Source organism: Manis pentadactyla, chromosome 1 (assembly GCF_030020395.1).
Source record: "Manis pentadactyla isolate mManPen7 chromosome 1, mManPen7.hap1, whole genome shotgun sequence".
In the NCBI taxonomy this organism is placed as follows: Eukaryota; Metazoa; Chordata; class Mammalia; order Pholidota; family Manidae; genus Manis; species Manis pentadactyla.
In genome coordinates this window covers 45,394,732-45,416,713 of record NC_080019.1, presented here as the reverse complement: position 1 = coordinate 45,416,713, position 21,982 = coordinate 45,394,732, and positions in this window count along the sequence as shown.

The window sequence follows — 21,982 nt, the reverse complement described above, 5'->3', positions numbered from 1 at the left end:
GAGAGCCCTGATGTAAACACAACCATTTATGGTCAATTAATATATGATAAAGGAGCCTCTTTCTCATACATACAATGGGAAAATGACAGCCTCTTCAATGACTGGTGTTGGTAAAACTGGACAGCTACATGCAAGAGAATGAAACTGGATTTTTGTTTAACCCCATACACAAAAGTAAACTCGAAATGGATCAAAGACCTGAATGTAAGTCATGAAACCATAAAACTCTTAGAAGATAACATAGGCAAAAATCTACTGAATATAAGCATGAGCAACTTCTTCCTGAACCCATCTCCTCGAGCAAGGGAAACAAAAGCAAAAATGAACTCATGGGACTACACATCAAACTAAAAAGTTTCTGTCCTACAAAGGACACCATCAACAGAATGAAAAGGCATCCCACAGTATTGGAGAACATATTTGTAAATGGCATATCCGACAAGGGGTTAACATCCAAAATATATAAAGAACTCACATGCCTCAACACCCAAAAAGCAAATAACCTGATCAAAAAATGGGCAGAGGATATGAAGAGACAATTCTCCAAAAAGAAATTCAGATGGCCAACAGACACAAGAAAAGATGCTCCACATCACTAATTATCAGGAAAATGCAAATTAAACCACAATGAAATATCACCTCACACCAGTAAGGATGGCCAGCATCGAAAAGACTAAGAACAACAAATCCTGGCAAGGATGTGTCGAAAGGGGAATTCTCCTACACTGCTGGTGGGAATGTAAGCTAGTTCAAGCTTTATGGAAAGCAATATGGAGGTCCCTCAAAAAACTAAAAATTGAAATACCATTTGACCTGGGAATCCCACTCCTTGGAATTTACCCAAAGAATACAACTTCTCAGGTTCAAAAAGACATATGCACCCCTGTGTTTATCACAGCACTATTTACAATAGCCAAGATAAGGAAGCAATCTAAGTGTCCATCAATAGATGAATGGATAAAGTAGATGTGGTACATATACACAATGGAATACTATTCGTCCATAAGAAAGAAACAAATCCTACCATCTGCAACAACATGGATGGAGCTGGAGGGTATTATGCTCAGTGAAATAAGCCAGGCGGAGAAAGACAAGTGCCAAATGATTTCCCTCATTTGTGGAGTATGACAATGAAGCAAAACTGAAGGAACAAAATAGCAGCAGACTCACAGACTCCAAGAAGGAACTAATGGTTACCAAAGTGGAGGGGTGAGGGAGGGTGGGTGGGGAGGGAGGGAGAAGGGGATAGAGGGGTGTTATGTTTAGGACACATGGTGTGGGGGATCACGGGGAAAACTGTGTAGCACAAAGAAGGCACATAGTGAATCTGTGGTAACTTGCTGCACTGATGGACAGTGACTGCATTGGGGTATGGATGGGGACTTGATAATATGAGTAAATGTAGTAACCACATTGTTTTTTCATGTGAAACTTTCGTAAGAGTGTATATCAATAATACCTTGATAAAAAAAAAAAAAAAAAGAACGCTGTGGAAGAGACGCAGGGCCAGTGCGGAACCCAGGCCTCAAGAGCCTTACAGCTTCTGCTCACTGCAAACCCTGCCACACCTACAAACACCTGGCTTCGTCTTCTGACAGATGTAGGGCACCAGACACCCCTGATGTCCCAGTGGACAGCCAGTTAACTGCCAGGTCACCCTAGACAGGCCACTCCCAGCTGACTGTAGATACTTGAAAAATCAACCAAGTCCTGTAAAGTCCTGGACAGCAGAACTGTCCAGCTGACCCGTAGACCAGTAAGCAATAATAAATGATTCTTGTTTTAAGCCACTAAACTTGTGGTAGGGGTGGAGAGACTACACAGTAACAGATAACTGATACATCCCCTCAACTCTGTGCTTTTGCCCTAGTTCAAGTCTCTAGGCAGCTATCTCTCTGGGCCATCTGCTCTGGCTGCCTGTTGTCAAGCCATCCTATTGACAGTTTGGGCCAAACTGGCTGGTCAAACTGATACTGTAATCACACAGTCTCCAGAAAAGCTGTAACTCCCAAAGAGAAGAGAATTTCTTCCAGAACACCCTTGTGTTTTATACATTTACAAAGCATTGCGTGTCCACAATCTCTTTGGGTCCTTGAAACAGAGGAACCAGAGAAAAACATACAGATGCCTTAGAGTCCTCTTTGACAGACAAGGAAACTTGACCCAAGCAGAGGTCCCAGGGCCTGGAGCCTCCCAGTCCCAGGCCCTGCACCTCGCTGTTGTGGAATCCAGCTCATCTGTTACGGGTCCCATCACCTTTGTATTCCCCTTGCTCCCACTGCACACACACACTCCTCATGGACTGGGGCCTAGGCTCCAGGTCATCAGGTATCTGTGCCAACACTGTCCACAGCAGGGATGATTTCGGGGCAGGCATCTTCCTGAGGCTCACATCAAGCCACATAGGCAACTGTCTTTATTTATACTCCTTCTCTGGGGAGGGACACAAAGAAGACAGGGATGAGGCTCCAAGATGATGAGTCCAGCTCCCAAGTGGGAGGTGAGGCAGGTCCAGCCAGTCAGTGACAGACATGTCAGTGAGGGTCAGCCTGTTGGCTGGAACCATCACAGAGAGAGCTATCTCTTTCTGGCATGGCTAACTATACAGGTTTGTGAGCCTGGAGGTGTGGCCACTTCTTTTCCATCGTGGAGAAAGGGACTGCCTGTGAATGAAGCCAATAGAAAGGAAAGCAGAGTGAGATGGAGGAAAGGAAAAACAGCAAAACTGTCAAGAAAACTGGACAGAGCATCATGTCATCAACCTGGTAGCATAACGTTGAACCTTTGGATCCAGCAAACAAAAGCAAGAAAACTCTCGGACTTGCCAGTTATGTGAGACAATAATTTCCTACTGTGTGTTTAAGCCATCTTGAATGGTTTTCTGTCACTTACAACCAAAAACTCCTGGCTGATACAGTTTTCTTCCCTCACTAGCCTCTATTAATTACAAAATGGGAAATGTGCTTTATGTGGAGAAATCTGGAGCACACCTATCTAACCAAGGTGTCAGGCTTGTGGTGTACAGGAGTGGAACAGCCTGCCGTCGTGTGCCCTTGATGCCATCCAGGGGAAGCCACCCAAAGTCACCTTGGAGGGAGGATTCTCACCAGAAATATTTAACCTGAATAATCATGAAGAAACTCAAGAACATGATGTTCTGAAGACTAATGGTCCTGAAATTTCCAAAGGATTCAGGGTCACAAAGAACAGAGAGAAGTGGGGAATTGCCCTTCATTGGGAAAGACTGAGGGGTCATAAGGGCCAAAAGCAGTTTATAAACCATTGAGTGGCTTCTGGATTGAAAAAAAAATTGTATAAATGACATTCGTGGGACCACTGAGGCCATTTGACCATAGACTGTGTGTTGGATGGTGTGACTGAAATATGGTTGATTTTCTTAGTTGATAATGATACTAAGGTCAGGAAGGCAACTGCACTTGTTCGTGGGAGACTCGAACTGAACTATTAGGAATAAAATGTCATGTTGTCTACAGTCAACTTCCAGGCAGTTTGGCAAAAGAAAGAGGTTTTATATTTTGAGAGAGACATGGAGCGGAAGCAGCAGGAAGTTCATAGCAAGAAAAACTGGTGAGGGGCATAGAGGTTTTCACTAAAACACCCTTTCAACTTGAAAAATAGGCTAATCCCTAAGAGGCTAAAAAAAGAACTGGGGATCTAAAGTAAGACAGTCCTGGCTCTATGACTTTTTAGCTGCATGGCTTTGAACACATTATTTTCTTTTGCTTCAATTCTTCACTTGTAAAACAGGAATAAGAACAAAATGTACCTCACAGGCTTGTTGAGAGAATTGAATGAGTAAATATATGTAAAATGCCCAACACAGTGCCTGGCACAGAGTAGAGGCTCAATAAATAATCCTTTCAACATTAAAATAAGGAGGAGGAGAAAAAAGGAGATGAGGAGAAATCACTTCCTTGCCATCCTCCAGCTAGTGGTCGTCCAGCACAGCAATCCACAGGACACAGTTTGATCAGGAAGGAACAAAAGGGCAGGAGTATGCCGCCAGGAAGGGCAGGCAGAATTTCCCCTAGGCATGACCATCCGGGTTTGGGGAAAGATTTTGTCTTATCGTTCTCTGGATAAGTTGACTAAAACCCTAAGTTGTAAAGGCAAAGCATTTAATAAGGCCTTAAGGAATGCTGCTTGATGACCACATGGATGCCCCAACTCCAAGCATCCCTGGGAAATAGCAGAAGGCACACTAGTGTTGACTGTGTGGCTGCTCATCTTCCACTCTCCAGGTCTGGTGGCCCAGGGAAGGCACCACTCATTAAACAAGTCATTAGACTTGGCCCCAAGTCTAGAGCAAGCAGCTGGGTCCCTCCTCCCGCAAGCAGCAAGCGGAGAACACGTGATATGCCTGAGGGCCACCTTTAGATCCCAAACACAGAGATGTGTGGGTAAGTGGCACCCTGCTAGGGACTCCAGGACAGATCTGTTTTTTTAAAGGATTGTTTGTCAACTGTAACACAACAGTGAGAATGCTTTGGCTGATTAAGTCCCAGTTCCTTTTCAGGAACTAGGAGCCCAGAATTGTGGCCTGGCTCAGCCACTTCTAACTCAGGGATGGAGAGCCAGCCCTGACCCCGGAATTTCAGTTGCTTTCACGGGGCTAAGGCCCCTCAGTTTGCCCTTGCTCCTAGCTGGACTTCTCCTGAGCTCTCCCCAACAGATGGGTCTCCATCTGCTCTGTAGATATCACCAGATAACAATCTATAATTACATTTGTAGCTGTGTCAATATCTGCATCTATATTTGTACAGTGTCTGCAAAAAAATGCCTGGAGACAAGAAAAAATGCTGGCAAGTCAAGCTTGCAGATACTTGGAAGCATCTGATATAGAAGCTCCTTTTGAAATTATCCAGATACCTGTTTCACAATTGTTTTTTGCCATGGGACCACCGATGAAAGGCAACCTCATGAAGAAATCCTCACTTCTCACTCACCTCCCTTCCTTCGCAGGTATGGAGGCCTGAGGGAGGTGCACCCAGCTCATCACATTATTCATGCCTGAGCAGGACAGAAACTAAACCAGCCTCAGAGCTCAGGGCTTCAGAGTCCTGCATCCAAAACCATCACTCCCCATAAGAACCCCAATAGTGTTGTGCCATTCGACAGAGAGCCTGAACTGCAAAGAAGGTGCTCCTGGCCTACGGGTGGCATATGACCTAGTTCTGGCCATAGGATATATGGGGATATGTGCTGCGGAGAGGGGGCTCTGGGCAAGAGAGAGGCAAGGAAGGACAGAGCGCCTCTTCTAGTCCACCCTCTTCCTCTCTGAATTCAGCTGCCCAAGACATGATGTTTACATGTCTTGGGCATTTAAATGTCGCTGCTGACATTTTTTGATGTGAGGGGACTCAGCAATGGCACTGACACCAAATCCGAGCTTGACGTCACTGATCCCTGAGTCGCTGTCAGCAACTGCCCACCTCCAGACTTCTTCCTATGCAAGAAAAATTAAACTCTATTGCATGAGCCCCCTTTAGTCACGCACTGTGCTTGCTTCTAGAAGTCTCTAGCTCTTCAAGGGATTTGTGTAGATCTGCCACACATTTATTTTCAAATCTAAGAAATTTTAGCTGTGGTGTTGCTTGCCTAGTTTAAAAATATTCAACTTCATCTAAAATGGCATCAGAAAGAAAACAACCCCAATTTTGTGTACCCACTGAATGCTTGTCTGAGGCAAAGCGGGTTAGCAGCCTTGAGAAAGGGGGAGGGAAATGGAGGTGTGTTCTTTTATGAACACTTTTCTGGTTACCTGTGTCAGGACAAAGACTCCCCACAACACCCCAAAATAGAAAGAGAAAGAGGTCAGGCTGTGCCCAGAGACGTGCTGAGCCGGGAGTCATCAGGAAGCTCACCCAGCAGGTCCAGGTGCGTGGGAGGCAGGGACACCACCCGGGACCCTCCCTGGGGCCTGCAGGCCCACATCACAAAGGGATGCTAAAAACCAGCAGGCACCACCTCACACCGGAGGATGGCTGCAGGTCACAGAGCCGCAGAATTGTGCAAGGCAAGGACATACCTCCAGACCTGTGTGGTTGTCCCCATGTGCCTGGGATGGAGAGGTGTCCAGGGATGTGGGACTGTCAATGTTAAAACCGGGGGAGTCCTGGGTGAGGAGCCCCAAGGAAGTACTTACCTGAGTATGTGAGATGCGCATGAGATGAAGCTCCCACCTCCTCAACCCACCCAGCCCACCACGGTGGAAGTAGGCAGCAGAGCCAGCCTGGCCTACGGTTTGGAGGATTCAGCTGAGCTGTCTTTGTCACTCCAGAAGATCTGAGTGAACAGAAGGCAGTGAATGAATGAATGAACGAATGAATGAATGAATGACTCTGACAGGGTAACTACTTGTATTTATATAACAGTTATGTTTCCAACATGATTATTTTCCACTGACTAACATTAATTCCATCAGTTGACCACTCACTGTGAATCCACTAGCTCCCACTTCCAGGTCCCAGGGGCAAATGAAACCCATTTGAGGCCGTGAATCACATCACATGCACACACATTTCACACTTGTACCTTTCTACATTGAAGGAACATGCTTTCCACTGAAGAGCTGATGTGACACAGAAAAGATGGGTTTTAATCCATAAGCCTGTGCCCAGTGCCAAAGAAGAGGGGCCCACAGGAAGCGCTGTGGGGATACGGTGTTGAAATGGCCTTAACCCTTCCTGTGGCCCAGGCTTTGGTGTCATCTCCTGTGTGCCCCTGGTAGCCCTGAGAGGTAGGCACTCTTATCACCCCCATTTTACAGAGAGGGACCCACATGCTTGCAGAATCCAGGTAACCTGCCCAAGGTCACACCAATAGTAAGTGGCGGACCCATGTCTGGCTGACCCTGGAGGCCATCCTCTTAAACCCACTCTGCTCCACAGACAGAGGGCCTGGCTGGGTCCTGACACTGCTGCTTAAAAACTACCCTAGTACAAGACACGTCACTCTTCAAACTTCAGTTTCTCTGCAGAATGAGGATAGAAGTAGTGCTGGCCACATCAGGCTGTGCAGAAGGTTCTCATTCACAACAAGCTCTCATGAAGGACAAGGACAAGGAGAGGACCTCCCAGGAGTGCAGGACAGAGGTGGTGTGAGCAGGCCAGGCTGGCAGTGGGGAGTGGCTAGCAAGTGGAGGCTGAAGGATGAGTGGGTCAGCCCAGCAGTTCCCAACCCTGGCTGCATGTCAGAATCACCTGAGGAGTCACACCCCAAACCAGGTAAATCTGAACATCTGAGAACAGGACCCAGGCATGAATATTTCTGCAACTCCCCAGGTATCTCCAATGTACAGTCAGTCAAGGTTAAAAGCCGCTGGCCAAGCCTTTGCTTTTAGAGGTATGACCTTGGAGGAGCATTGGCATCACTGGGAGCTTGTTAGAAATGCAGACTCTAGGGCCCCTCCACAGGGGAATCTGCATTTGAACAAGATCCCTGGATGGTTTGCATGCATGTTAAAGCCTAAGCAGCCCTGGGCTAGCCTGCGGGTCATACAGAAAATAAGCAAAATGCCAGGCAGGCTTCGAACCTGATTAAAATCCAAAGTGCAAGTTGAAGGGGGAAATGAGGAGTGGTTATTTACAATTGCTCACAGATAACCTCATCTCCTGGCAAACTCAAAGGGTAAGGGCAGTAGGTCTCTGTGTGTTTAAACGTCAATGAATCTGCAACTGTGGACACTCAGGAAGTCGGGGATTTTGACATCCGCCCAATGTTTGCTCATCCACCGGTGTATCAGCCAGAGGACTAACATTATCTGGTGTCAACAATGCACAAGCTGGGCTCTAGCCTGGGATTAGCAGAAAAAGAACCGTTTGCGTGAGGCCTTGGAGTCATTACAGGGAATGATTCCCAAAGGACCTTTCCTCACCCAGAATGAGCAGCTCTCCAACCCTGGGCAATCGGGCTGCTGAGGCAGGCTCTGAGGACAGCAGGTGGCTGCGGGATCCCTAGCAGGGCCGTGAAGAGACTGGGGCGACCTCTGCTGTAGCCCAAGACATGCAGCTTTCTTGGGAGGGAAAAGGGGGGTCTATAACATCTAGAACCTGAAGAAATGATATAAACTAAATTCTGGCTCACCATCATTTGGTAAAAGGCAGCTGAAAAACAGTTTCCGCAAGTTATATCAATAGCATTCAAGAAGACACTACAGATATGAAATCTCAATTTTTAAAAAAGCAGTTCAGTCTGCTTCCATATCCACCTTTACCTCAGAATAACCAACTCTTGGGGTTGGCCTTTGCTAATCTATTCAAAGCTGTGGACTCTCTCCTTGAAAAATAGACATGAACACAAACTTGTACCTAATAACTTTAGATAATCCACAAGTCTCTAAATCACTTCCTTGGACCCATCCTAGAGTTGCCTTGAGAAGCCTGAAGTGGAGTTCTGCTGGTTCTGCCTTCCATCATTTATTCACACTTCTGACAATGCCATATCTATTTCTTCGGGCTCTACCCACTTTCAGCCCCTGTGTTCAAGGTTGGAATATGTGGCCTGGGGCTGAGCCAAGCAGTGTGTCTCACTCTCTCAGCTATAGTGATTGGTTCAGGGACAGACACAAGGACCCATTCAGAACCAATAAGACTCAATGAGAAATTAAAGAAGGCCCTTTCCTCTTTCCTACCAATGTCAAACGGGCCTTGGAGTCATTACAGGGTGAAGCCATGGCAGCGAGCAGCTGGCAGTTGCCATCTTGGGCACACAGAAGAGAGTGTTCAGGGGAATGGACTCAGCACAAAGTAAGCAGAGCCCAGACATGAAGAGAGAAACCAGGTCCTGAACACAGCATTTGAACCCTGAAGTCCTGTCAAATCTATCCCTGGACCATTTAGTGAGTAAACCCTGTAAACCAGTTTAAACCAGTTTGAGCCACATACAACAGAAAGCACTGTGATGGATAATCTTCATTAATTCATTGGCTATTTTGATGGTTCTTCATGCTGCTGTTAATTAAACAAATAGCATCAACTATACAAACGTTCTTTATGACCTAATGTTGACCTTCAGTTTTAGTAAATCTCCTCATTCCTATAGCTAATCTTCAGCTTCTCCCCGACTCCTGTATAAATAAACTGCTTCTGATATGAGGTTCCTTCACTGACATGTACAAATGATGTTTATCAGGTACTGCAACATTGCAAATCGTGATATCATAGCATATCATATTGCAGTAAGTGAATTAGATAAATCTGATCAAAGCAACCTAGCCTGGATTCAACTTTTGGGAAATTACCTAACAACACAAGTGTTGTGTAATCAATTCAATACTACAATTGTGATTAAATACAATTTTAAATAAGATTATTCTTAGATCTCAAGGATACACATATCATTTTTTCAGACTACAGATTGTTGATTTCTTGGCAAGCCAGAGTGAAAGGAGGCTTTGACCAGCCAGACCCCAGGTTTAGGTGAATTCTTTCCAGCCCTATGAAGAGGGTTGCACCATGCAGTAAAGAGTTCAGTCTCTGTATCCAGGCAGACTTGAGATAAAATCCTGGCTCCTCCACTTACTAACCTGTGCCACTTCTGAGTCTCCAGTTCCCCATCTATAAAAATGGGTGTACTAATATCTCTCCTGCAAAGCTTCTAAGAGAATTTGAGGGTTCCACCCTCCCCCTGCAGAAGTCAGGCTTAATTCTTTGTCACTCACAAAGGTAATTCCCTAAGTACTAGAGCACCTACTTATTGTTTGGAGAATTAATCAAAGGAAAGAATCAAGTATACATCATACTTCTCCTGTACACACCGTAACTCAGGGGAAGCAAACAATTGAGAGGGAATTTCCCTTTATAGAATAATTTTATCTAATAAATGAAGAAGGGTTGATAGAATGAGAACATCACCGGTGTGCAACTTCTGATGAACCAATGGATTTGGGTGTTGAGGGCCCATGACTGCTCACATCTGAAGGACAGAGAGCGCCATACAGTGTGTGTCCCCTGAAAGGAAAGAGGCCACCTGTGAAGTGGCCTTGCCAAAAACTTCGAACCAAGATCAGACTTCCACCAAACCACCAACTTTAAAAAAATACAGGGAACAGAGGAGCTTATTATATGTCACCATGGAGAAGCAATCAACAAAATGTAGGCCATGAGCAATTCTACATGTGAATAACCTAGTTTCTTCAACATCTAAATTGCAAGAAACAAAAGAGAGATTGAAGTGGAACCTACTAATTAAAAGATATACATCAACCAGTTGGCATGCATGAACCTTATTTTGATCTTGATTGAAATGAACCATCTCAAAAATAAAAAATAAATTGAGACAATCTGAGAAATCTGAATGCTGACTGTAGATAATAAATTCATATTTATTATTTAATTTAAGATTAATTAATTAGGATTTACTTGATTAGATTCAAGATGCAGCAATGGCACTGTGCTAATGTTTTTAAACTGAAACTTTTCCCTTTTTTCAATGAACACTGAAATGTTTATGGGTAAAAAAATCTAAATTTCTGAGATCTGCTCCAAAACAGCCTGGGAGCAGGGTCTGGGATATGGATATTGGCCGTTTTGAACATAGTCAACATGCGGTATATGTGGGTTCATAATATTTTTCCAGTTTTGTATATATTTGAAATACTCTATAAGTAAAGTTGAAAAAATCTCCCAAGCTTTGGTGAGTAATGTAGATTTTATTGTGGATTAGGAACAGGATGGAGAGTTGGACTGTGGCAGCAAAGTCTACTGAAATGTTCATACTATATAACCCTCCCTCACTTGAGTCTTCTTCCCCTCCTTTGCCATGTCTGTGCCCCCTCTGCCCCCTCCCTTTGAAACCCCAGGTACTCCACCCCTGTTTTTGGCTTCTCCACCCAACTCATCAAAGCCAGAGCCTTCCCTGCAACCCAGTGACAGCCCCCTAAGTTTCCTCCCAGCTGCTCTCGGGGCACCATTCATTCTGCCACCATATCAAAGGGCTGGCCCGCAGCGGATGTTCAGTGAGTGGTGGCTGTTCTTCCTGTGGCCTGGGCCAGCCGCTGCAGAATCATCTGGGAGCTTTCTGAAAATGAAGGTCCCCCTCCACAGGCTCTCCCTCTGATCCTACCCTCCACCAACTCCAGTCCTCTTCCCCCATCTGGAAACACACACACACACACACACACACACAAGCACACCAACTGCTGGACTCAGAGGGGTGCAGTGCTGAACGCCCCACTGCTCTGGAAAGCGAGAGGGCAGGGCACTGCACCTGCTATCTTGCCTTATATGTCAAGGATCAGTACAGACAATAAAGGGTGTTTCTCTTTACCAAACATTTTTAATCCACTTAAAATTAAGAACAGACTCTACCTCTGACTCTGTAGCAAGACAGCTCTCCAAAATCGCCCAATATTTAATTTAAAGCATTTAATGGACAGTTTTCAGAGAATTCATTGATGTTTAGCTTTTCCTCACCTGTAAAATGGTGAAAATAATAGTAACTACTTCTTAGACTTCCGTCACTCCCCCTTCCTCAGTCTGTCTTTATTCCCACCTCTGCCTTTCTCCGTAGCATTCACCACTATCAGCAGAGTGTGTGGTTTTCTTACACTGGTTATGATCTCCGCCAAAGCCCCCACTAGAATGTGGTCTCCAGCAGGGCAATGAAGTCTCTGTGTTGCTCACTGTGGCATCCACAACACTTGGTACAGTGCCTGATACTTGGTAGAAATTCATAATTCCTGAGCCATCGAGTGCCTCTCAGCTTGGTTTGCTGTTGGAATGAAATGAGTTAACAGGATGCTCAGAAAAGTGCTTGGCACAGGAGACACATTCCATAAAGATTTGCTGTTATTAATATTATTTTGACCAATTCACTTTCAGAAACTGGTCCGATTTCCAGGGACTTGACTTGCAGCCCCCCTCACACACTTTTCCCTGAAATGAACACCCCCTGGTCCCTAGTGAAGGTCTGAACAGTTCTCCATGGATGGAGATGTGTCCTAACTCCATAGCCAACCGGGCACTTTGTCCCCCGAAACCCACTCACGCCATATTGGGGTCGAAGCCTCACTTCCTAGGCCCCCTAGGTTTCCCATCAAGATACTCCTAAGGCCCTTTGGGTCCCTATATGGACCTCCCCTGCTGAGTAAGTTGCCTTTCCCCATCCGTTCCCATCATCTGATTCCTTTATTCCCTTCTTGAGCCCCTTCACTCCTCCATTCTGTTCTATCAGTCCTCCTTACAGAAATATTTGGTTCCATGACCCCATCCCCCCAGCTCTGAGCCCAAAACCACACACACCGACTCCAGAATGGAGTGCTCTGGCTTCTTCTCAGTCTTCAGACTCAGGCCAGGGGCAGGGTTCACCCCGCTTCTCCTGTCTTCCTGTGAAAACAACAGCAACCTATGCCCCCACCAGAGGGCTTCCACACTTCTGCTTGGCACTCCCCAACCCCAGGAGATGCTGTGATTGTTCTTAAGCTTCTGGGCCCCAGACTGTGGTTCGGCCCTCTTTGTGGCCCCCAGTAGGAGCTCATGGACTGCACTTGCTTGCTGAACTGACGGGATGCGCTTAATGTCTTATCCCAAGCCCACATTGTGCTGTGCACTTTGGACTGCTGCACTGGCGCAGTGATCTCTCCTCTCTGAGCTCCAAGCTTGGGCAACAAAGGCTTTGCTGTTTTGCTAATGAAGGGATCCTGGAGAAGTGAGACATGCTCATGAGCTTCTCTTCACAAATACATGGTGGCCTCACAGAGAACACAAGGGCACAATGCTGCTGAGCATTTTGGAGAAGTGTTATTGCCTCAGATTCAGTGGCCCTTACAGATCAATAACAGGAACCTGGGGAAGGTAAAAAGGACTGCTGCGTGAAGAGAGAAGCCACCACAGAGCCCCAAGGTGAGACCAGGAGTGAGAGAGGCTTGTGGAAGAAGACAGACATCAAAGCTAGTGGAGAGGGGAGTGGGGACAGAAATCACAGTAACTTTGTTTTCTCAAAAAATTGATGTAGCAATTAAAACAAGTAGGGATGGTTTGAAATAACATCTTTGACAGCCAGAACTATGGTAGAAATACAGTGTGGAAAAAAGAGATGAAATTCTCTGAGACCCAAAAGATGAAATAAAACATATTTGATCCAAAAGATATTTTGCAATCATTTTGCTGCGTTTGGCAAGATGTGGGTGGTTTTCAGGCTGTGCAGCCATCTGAACTACCCCTGGGCTGAGCAGAGCCTGCTGTCATGCAGAGCAAGCAGGACAGGTCTTCTGATAGATTCCCGCTATCCCCCTGGACGCTGTCAGCAAGATCTGCAGAGGGGGCTGTTCCCATCCCCGCCCCTTCTCAGAACACTCTGCCCCCCCCACAACCACCCTGTTGGGAAACGGGCCTGTGGCTTACCCAGTTCTTTCACTCAGAAGCCTCGGATCTTGCCATGTTTATAACTCTCATCTGTATTGAATCATAGGCTGACAGAGTGGGAGGTTGGGGCCAGGTGGGGGCTGGAGCGTCCTTTGAAATTCCTCTTCAGCAGAGACACAAATCCTCTGGAGAATCTTGACCAAGAGCAAATTCTGGATGGTAAGTCTGAAGTGGGAGCTGAAGAGTTCATCCTTTCTCAAGCTGGTGCTGTTTGCTCCCAGCCACGCTTCCGGAACAAGACTTTGGATTTGACTGTCCAATTCAGCAGCCACTATTCAAATCAAAGACAATTCAAATTTCACTTTCTCAGCTGCACATCAAGTGTCCAATAACCACCATATTGCACAGAGCAGAACAGAACATTCTCATCATCACAGAAACCTCTGCAGAGCAGCATGATAACAACCTTCTCAGGAAGAAATTCTTTCTCTGCCTGGCTGGTCAGAGGTCCCAGAGTTTTTGCCCCACAGATTTGGGAGTTTTCAGTTCCACAGTATGTCACTAGCTGAGAACAGCTGGTCTGACCTCCATGCCCCACGCACTTTCTGTCCTGGCTACACACAGCCAGTGTTCTCCCTTTTGAAGAGGTAAAGGGGTCCAAGACACAGCATATAATTTAATTCTGAATAGCCACTAGCATAAGGGAAGCCTCTCACTTGTCAGTGACAGCATGGCAAAGGGCACATTTACTGCCCAAGGTTATCCAAGGCTTCACACTTGCCCTATTTGATTCACAGCTCTTGAAAAATCAAGACATGAGAAGTTCTTGTCTTAAGCCCTCTTTCTGAAAGACACATGGAAGTCTATCAGTCTTATCATACCAGAGTAATACTTTGTATGGCCTTTGTTCCTGAAATCATGGAATTCACTTCTCTGCTCCCACGCCATGCTGGGCTTGAGGGACTCTATCTAAAGCCCCTCCTTTATGTTCACACCACACAGCCATCTCTTCTAAGGGTCTTACTATTGCCCCAATTAAACCCCAAAAGTGGTATCAATCTGTTCTCAGATCCTACAAACCTATTAAGGGGTTCCTGTATCCTTCCTCCCCACAGCTGCTTGCCCTGGGGAGGGGATCAGGGCATAGAGCCCTTCTGCGGCAGGTTACACCTAGCTAAAAATTCTTTTACATTCTTCCCTTGAAGGGTAAGATTTATGTCCCCCTCTCTTAAGTGTGGGGCTGCAGCCTGACTGCTTTCAACTATATATTAGTAAAGTAGCACTGTGACTTTTTGATCTATTGCTGGGATCAGGCCTTAAGAATCTGGCAGTTTCCCACCTCTTGAAACACTCTTTCTGGAAGCCACTACCCTGAGTCCTCCACTAGAGAGGCCACAAGGAGACACACTAGTTGAACCCAGCCTGTCAGCCACAGCACCATGAGGGCAAAGTCTTCTAGGACCCTCCAGCCAGCCATCCACCAGCTGAATACTGCAGAGTGACCCAGTTAATACTGCATGGAACACAAGAGTGACCTAGCTGAGCCCTGCGTGAATTCCTAGTCCACAAAATTGAGATGCAGTAAAATGGTTGTTTTAAGCTTCTCTGCCCTTACTCAGCAACATCACTGACTCCTTTCTTCCCCTCCATCTCTCTTCATATCCTATTCAGTGAATCTTTTCTGTTTGAAGGGCAATGCTATACAGAGCAGGGAACTAGAAGCTTTACATCTACTCACTATGAGGTCCTTCAAATCCCTCGGGCCTAAGTTCCACCCTCTCTGTGCCAAAGATCTGGCTTTTGAACCTGAAAGACAGGAGTCATCTTACCTACTTTCTTCTACGACTTCCCTTCCCTGAGATAATAAGCAGTGATGAAGGGCCTTGCTGGCCACGCTGGCAGGGAATGGGAGATAATGAAAGGAAATAGAGAGAAAACATCAGCGAACATCTAAATATTATGCTACCACACACAGTACTCCATTGATTTTAGAGATCAAGGTCCTAACCATTTCTATTGCAGGCAAATTGTAATGATGAGATCGGCACAGCATGTAGGGCTGGTGGCAGGGCTAGAACGTCAGACCCAAGAATTCTGGCTTCTAGTCCAATGGTCATTTGAACAAGCCTTCCAAAAATGTGACTATCCGGGCATACTTATTTGAAGTTAAATTATTCATCTTAAAAATATAACTCATTTTGCAGATGACATGATATTGTATACAAAAAGCCCTAAAGAATCCACTACAAAACTACTAGATCTAATATTTGAATTCAGCAAAGTTGCAGGATACAAAATTAATACACAGAAATCTGCAGCATTCCTATACACTAATAATGAACTAGTAGAAAGAGAAATCAGGAAAACAATTCCATGCACAATTGCATCAAAAAGAACAAAATACCTAGGAATAAACCTAACCAAGGAAGTGAAAGACCTATACCCTGAAAACTACAAGACACTCATGAGAGAAATTAAAAAAGATACCAATAAATGGAAACACATCCCATGCTCATGGATAGGAAGAATTAATATTGTCAAAATGACCATCCTGCCTAAAGCAATCTACAGATTCAATGCAATTCCTATCAATATACCAACAGCATTCTTCAATGAACTAGAGCAAATAGGTCTAAAATTCATATAGAACCACAAATGACCCTGAATAGCCCAAGCAATCCTGAGAAGGAAGAAAAAAGTGGGGAGAATTATGCTCCCTGACTTCAAGCTCTACTACAAAGCCACTGTAATCAAAACAATTTGGTACTGGCGCAAGAACAGACACATAGACCAATGGAACAGACTAGAGAGCCCAGATATAAACTCAAGCATATATGGTAAATTAATACACAATAAAGAAGCCATGGACATACAACAGGGAAATGACAGTCTCTTCAACAGCTGGTGTTGGCAAAACTGGACAGCTACATGTATGACAATGAAACTGGATTATTTTCTAACCACATACACAAAGGTAAACTCAAAATGGATCACAGACCTGAATGTAAGTCATGAAACCAAACAACTCTATGAAAAAAACATGGGCAAAAATCTCTTGGACATAAACATGAGCAACTTCTTCATGAACATATCTCCCCAGGCAAGGGAAACAAAAGCAAAAATGAACAACTGGGACTATATCAAGCTAAAAAACTTCTGTACAGCAAAGGACACCATCAGTAGAACAAAAAGACATCCTACAGTATGGGAGAATATATTCATAACTGACATATCTGATAAAGAGTTGACATCCAAATTATATGAAGAGCTCATGCACCTCAACAAACAAAAAGCAAATAAGACAATTAAAAAATGGGCAGAGGAGCTGAACACACACTTCTCCAAAGAAGAAATTCAGATGGCCAACAGACACATGAAAAGATGCTCCACATCGCTAATCATCAGAGAAATGCAAATTAAACCCACAATGAGATATCACCTCACACCACTTAGGATGGCCACGATGCAAAAGACAAACAACAACAAATGCTGGTGAGGATGTGGAGAAAGGGGAACCCTCCTACACTGTTGGTGGGAATGTAAACTCGTTCAACCATTGTGGAAAGTAGTATGGAGGTTTCTCAAAAAACTAAAAATAGAAATACCATTTGATCCAGGAATTCCACTCCTAGGAATTTACCCTAAGAATACAGCAGCCCAGTTTGAAAAAGACATATGCACCCCTATGTTTATCGCAGCACTATTTACAATAGCCAAGAAATGGAAGCAACCTAAGTGTCCATTAGTAGATGAATGGATAAAGAAGATGTGGTACATATACACAATGGACTATTATTCACCCATAAGAAGAAAACAAATCCTACCATTTGCAACAACATGGATGGAGCTGGAGGGTATTATGCTTAGTGAAATAAGCCAGGTGGAGAAAGACAAGTATCAACTGATTTCACTCATCTGTGGAGTATAAGAACAAAGCAAAAACTGAAGGAACAAAATAGCAGCAGACTCACAAAAACCAAGAATGGACTAAGAGTTACCAAAGGGAAAGGTATTTGAGAGGATGAGTGGGAAGGGAGGGATAAGGGAGAAAAAGGGGCATTACGATTAGTACACATAATGTGGGGGGGACACAAGGAAGGCAGTATAACACAGAGAAGACAAGTAGTGACTCTATAGCATCTTACATGCTGATAGACAGTGACTGTAATGGGGTATGTGGTGGGGACTTGATAATAGGGGGAGTCAAGTAACCATAATGTTGTTCATGTAATTGTACCTTAATGATAGCAAAATTTAAAAAATACATGCATATATATACATATATATATATGTAGATATATTATTCATTCTCATACATTGCTGCATTAAACTGGTGTAATGACTCTGGACTGCCACTCCGCAACTAGGCACATACCTAAGAGACATGAGTTCATGTCCAAAATAATTGTACAAAAATGTCCATAGTAAAATAATTGTACAAAAATGTCCATAGTAAATTTATTCATGATAACCAAAAACTGGAAACAACCCAAAATCCATCAATGTGAGAATGGATAACCAGACTATAGAACAGTCACACAATGGAATATGACACAGCAATAAAAAAGAACAAACCACTGTGTATGCAATAAGATAAGTGAACCTCACAAACATTGTGTTGAGCCAAAGAAACAAGACACAAAAGAGCACATAGTCTATGATTGTATTTATATGAAGTTCAAGGACTGGCAAAAGTAATCTATGGTGATAGAAATCAGAATAGCAATTACCTGCGGACTCAGAGGATTGGATGGAAAGGGGCAGGAGGGGACATTCTCATGTGACAGAAATGTTCTGTGTCTTGGTGTGTGCATATGTAAGAATTCATAAAGCTTAAGATTTTAAACTTGTACTATGTATACTTATATATCTATTAAAAAAACAAACTCATGAATGTATGCATACATACATATATATGCACATACCATATACATACCATATATACACACATATATACTATATCTGTGTGCATTTTATATGTATATAATATATATGTATGTCTGTATGTATTCTGTAAGTATATATCACATACACATTACCATTTCCAAATCGAATTCAGGAAATTATTCTTTTGGCTACTTTCCTTTTACCTCCTAGCACAGTTCTGATTTTTGTTTTCCTCAAGATCAAAATCGTTTTCTTCTCTTTAAATTTTAACTTTATTAATGTGATTCTATTAAGGGCAAAAGAGCATTTTAAGCTTTTAATATTTTCTAAATAGCTGACTTAACAGGGGTCATATAGTTCCACTCTCAAAAAATGCAGAGGGGGACGGAAGATTGCGGCATGAGTAGAGCAGCGGAAATCTCCTCCCAAAAGAACATATATCTATGAAAATATAACAAAGACAACCCTTCCTACAATAAAGACCAGAGGACACAGGACAATATCCAGACCACATCCGCACCTGAGAGAACCCAGCAACTCGAGAAGGGGGTAAGATACAAGCCCCTCCCCCCAGCGCCCAGCGGGAGAAGAAGACGCAGAGCGGGAGGGAGACGGAGCCCAGGAATGCCGAACACCCAACCCCAGCCATCCGGGCCAGAGTGCAGACACAGTATGTGCCCAGGGGGCCCTGGATGCTAGGGAAACAGGGCAGCAAAAACAGTGAGCGGGCACTGGAGGCCGGGTGCCGGAGGACATAAGAAAAGAGTGCAACCATTTTTTTTTTTTTTTGCTTTTTTCCTGTTTTGTTTTGGCGAGCGCCTTTTGGAAGTCTTAAAGGGATAGGGACCCCAATACTAGGAAAACAGGGCAGCAAGAACAGTGAGCGGGCACTGGTAGCCTGGTGCAGGAGAACACCAGAAAAGTGAGCGCCCATTTTTTTTTTTCTGTTTTGTTTTGGCAAGCGCTTTTTGGTAGTCTTAAAGGGATAGGAACCCCAGTACTAGGGAAACAGGGCAGCAAGACCGGTGAGTACAGGCCTGAGGCTGGCGCCGGAGAAAAAAGAAAAACGAGCGATCACCTTTTTTTTTTAATTAAAAAAAATTTTCTTTTTTTTTTTTTTTTTGGTGGCCGTTGTTTTGTTTTGGCGGGTGCTTTTTGGAAGTCTTAAAGGGACAGGGCAGGACACTTAATCCAGAGGTAGGGAATCCGGGGATCTCTGGGCACCCTAACCCCTGGGCTGCAGGGAGCAGGGAGGCCCCTTACAGAGATAAATAGCCTCCCAGCCGCTCCTGCTCCAACGCGACTCCACCACTTTGGAGTAGCTGCCGGAGCCAGGCCACGCCCACAGCAACAGCAGAGATTAACTCCATAGCAGCCGGGCAGGAAGCAGAAACCCTGTCTGCGCGCAGCTGCGCAGCACAAGCCACTAGAGTTCTCTGTTATCCCAGGAGAGGAGGGCCACAAACCAACAAGAAGGGAAGTTCTTCCAGTCGTCACTCATCCCAGCTCTGCAAACTATTCCTATCACCATGAAAAGGCAAAGCTACAGGCAGACAAAGATCACAGAGACAACACCAGAGAAGGAGACAGACCTAACCAGTCTTAATGAAAAAGAATTCAAAATAAGAATCATAAACATGCTGAAAGAGATGCAGAGAAATATGCAAGAGAAATAGGATGAAGTCCAGAGGGAGATCACAGATGCCAGAAAGGAGATCGCAGAAATGAAATAAAATCTGGAAGGGTTTATAAGTAGAATGGATAGGATGCAAGAGGCCATTGATGGAACTGAAATCAGAGAACAGGAACGCATAGAAGCTGACATAGAGAGAGATAAAAGGATCTCCAGGAGTGAAACAATATTAAGAGAACTGTGTGACCAATCCAAAAGGAACAATATCCGTATTATAGGCGTCCCAGAAGAAGAAGAGAGAGGAAAAGAGATGGAAAGTATCTTAGAAGAAATAATTGCTGAAAACTTCCCCAAACTGGGGGAGGAAATAATCGAACAGACCACGGAAATACACACAACCCCCAACAGAAAGGATCCAAGGAGGACAACACCAAGACACATAATAATTAAAATGGCAAAGATCAAGGACAAGGAAAGAGTTTTAAAGGCAGCTAGAGAGAAAAAGGTCACCTATAAAGGGAAACCCAACAGGCTAACATCAGATTTGTCAACAGAAACCCTACAGGCCAGAAGAGAATGGCATGATATATTTAATACAATGAAACAAAAGGTCCTTGAACCAAGGATACTGTATCTAGCACGAATATCATTCAAATATGATGGTGGGATTAAACAATTCCAAGATAAACAAAAGCTGAGGGAATTTGCTTCCCACAAACCACCTCTACAGAACATCTTACAGGGACTGCTCTAGATGGGAGCACTCCTAGAAAGAGCACAGCACAAAACACCCAACCTATGAAGAATCGAGGAGGAGGAACAAGAAGGGAGAGAAGAAAAGAATCTCCAGACAGTGTATATAACAGTTCAATAAGCGAGCTAAGTTAGGCAGTAAGGTACAAAAGAGGCTAACCTTGAACCTTTGGTAACCACGAATTTAAAGCCTGCAATGGCAATAAGTACATATCTTTCAATAGTCACCCTCAATGTTAATGGGTTGAATGCACAAATCAAAAGACACAGAGAAACAGAATGGATAAAAAAGCAAGACCCATCTATATGCTGCTTACAAGAAACTCACTTCAAACCCAAAGACATGTACAGACTAAAAGTCAAGGTATGGAAAAACATATTTCAAGCAAACAACAGTGAGAAGAAACCAGGGGTTGCAGTACTAATATCAGACAAAATAGATTTCAAAACAAAGAAAATAACAAGAGATAAAGAAGGACACTACATAATGATAAAGGGCTCAGTCCAACAGAGGATATAACCATTCTAAATATATATGCACCCAACACAGGAGCACCAGCATATGTGAAACAAATACTAACAGAACTAAAGGGGGAAATAGACTGCAATGTATTCATTCTAGGAGACATCAACACACCACTCACATCAAAGGATAGATCCACCGGGCAGAAAATAAGTAAGGACACGGAAGCACTGAACAACACAGTAGAGCAGATGGACCTAATAGACATCTACAGAACTCTACATCCAAAAGCAACAGGATATACATTCTTCTCAAGTGCACATGGAACATTCTCCAGAATAGACCACATACTAGGCCACAAAAAGAGCCTCAGAAAATTCCAAAAGTTTGAAATCATACCAACCACTTTTCAGACCACAAAGGCATAAAACTAGAAATAAACTGTACAAAGAAAGCAAAGAGGCTCACAAACACATGGAGGCTAAACAACACGCTCCTAAATAATCAATGGATCAATGACCAAATCAAAATGGAGATCCAGCAATATATGGAAACAAATGACAACAACAACACTAAGCCACAACTTCTGTGGGACACAGCAAAAGCAGTCTTAAGAGGAAAGTATATAGAAATCCAAGCATATTTAAAAAAGGAAGAGCAATCCCAAATGAATGGTCTAATGTCACAATTATCGAAATTGGAAAAAGAAGAACAGATGAGGCCTAAGGTCAGCAGAAGGAGGGACATAATAAAGATCAGAGAAGAAATAAATAAAATTGAGAACAATAAAACAATAGCAAAAATCAATGAAGCCAAGAGCTGGTGCTTCGAGAAAATAAACAAAATAGATAAGCCTCTAGCCAGACCTATTAAGAAGAAAAGAGAGTCAACACAAATCAACAGTATCAGAAACGAGAAAGG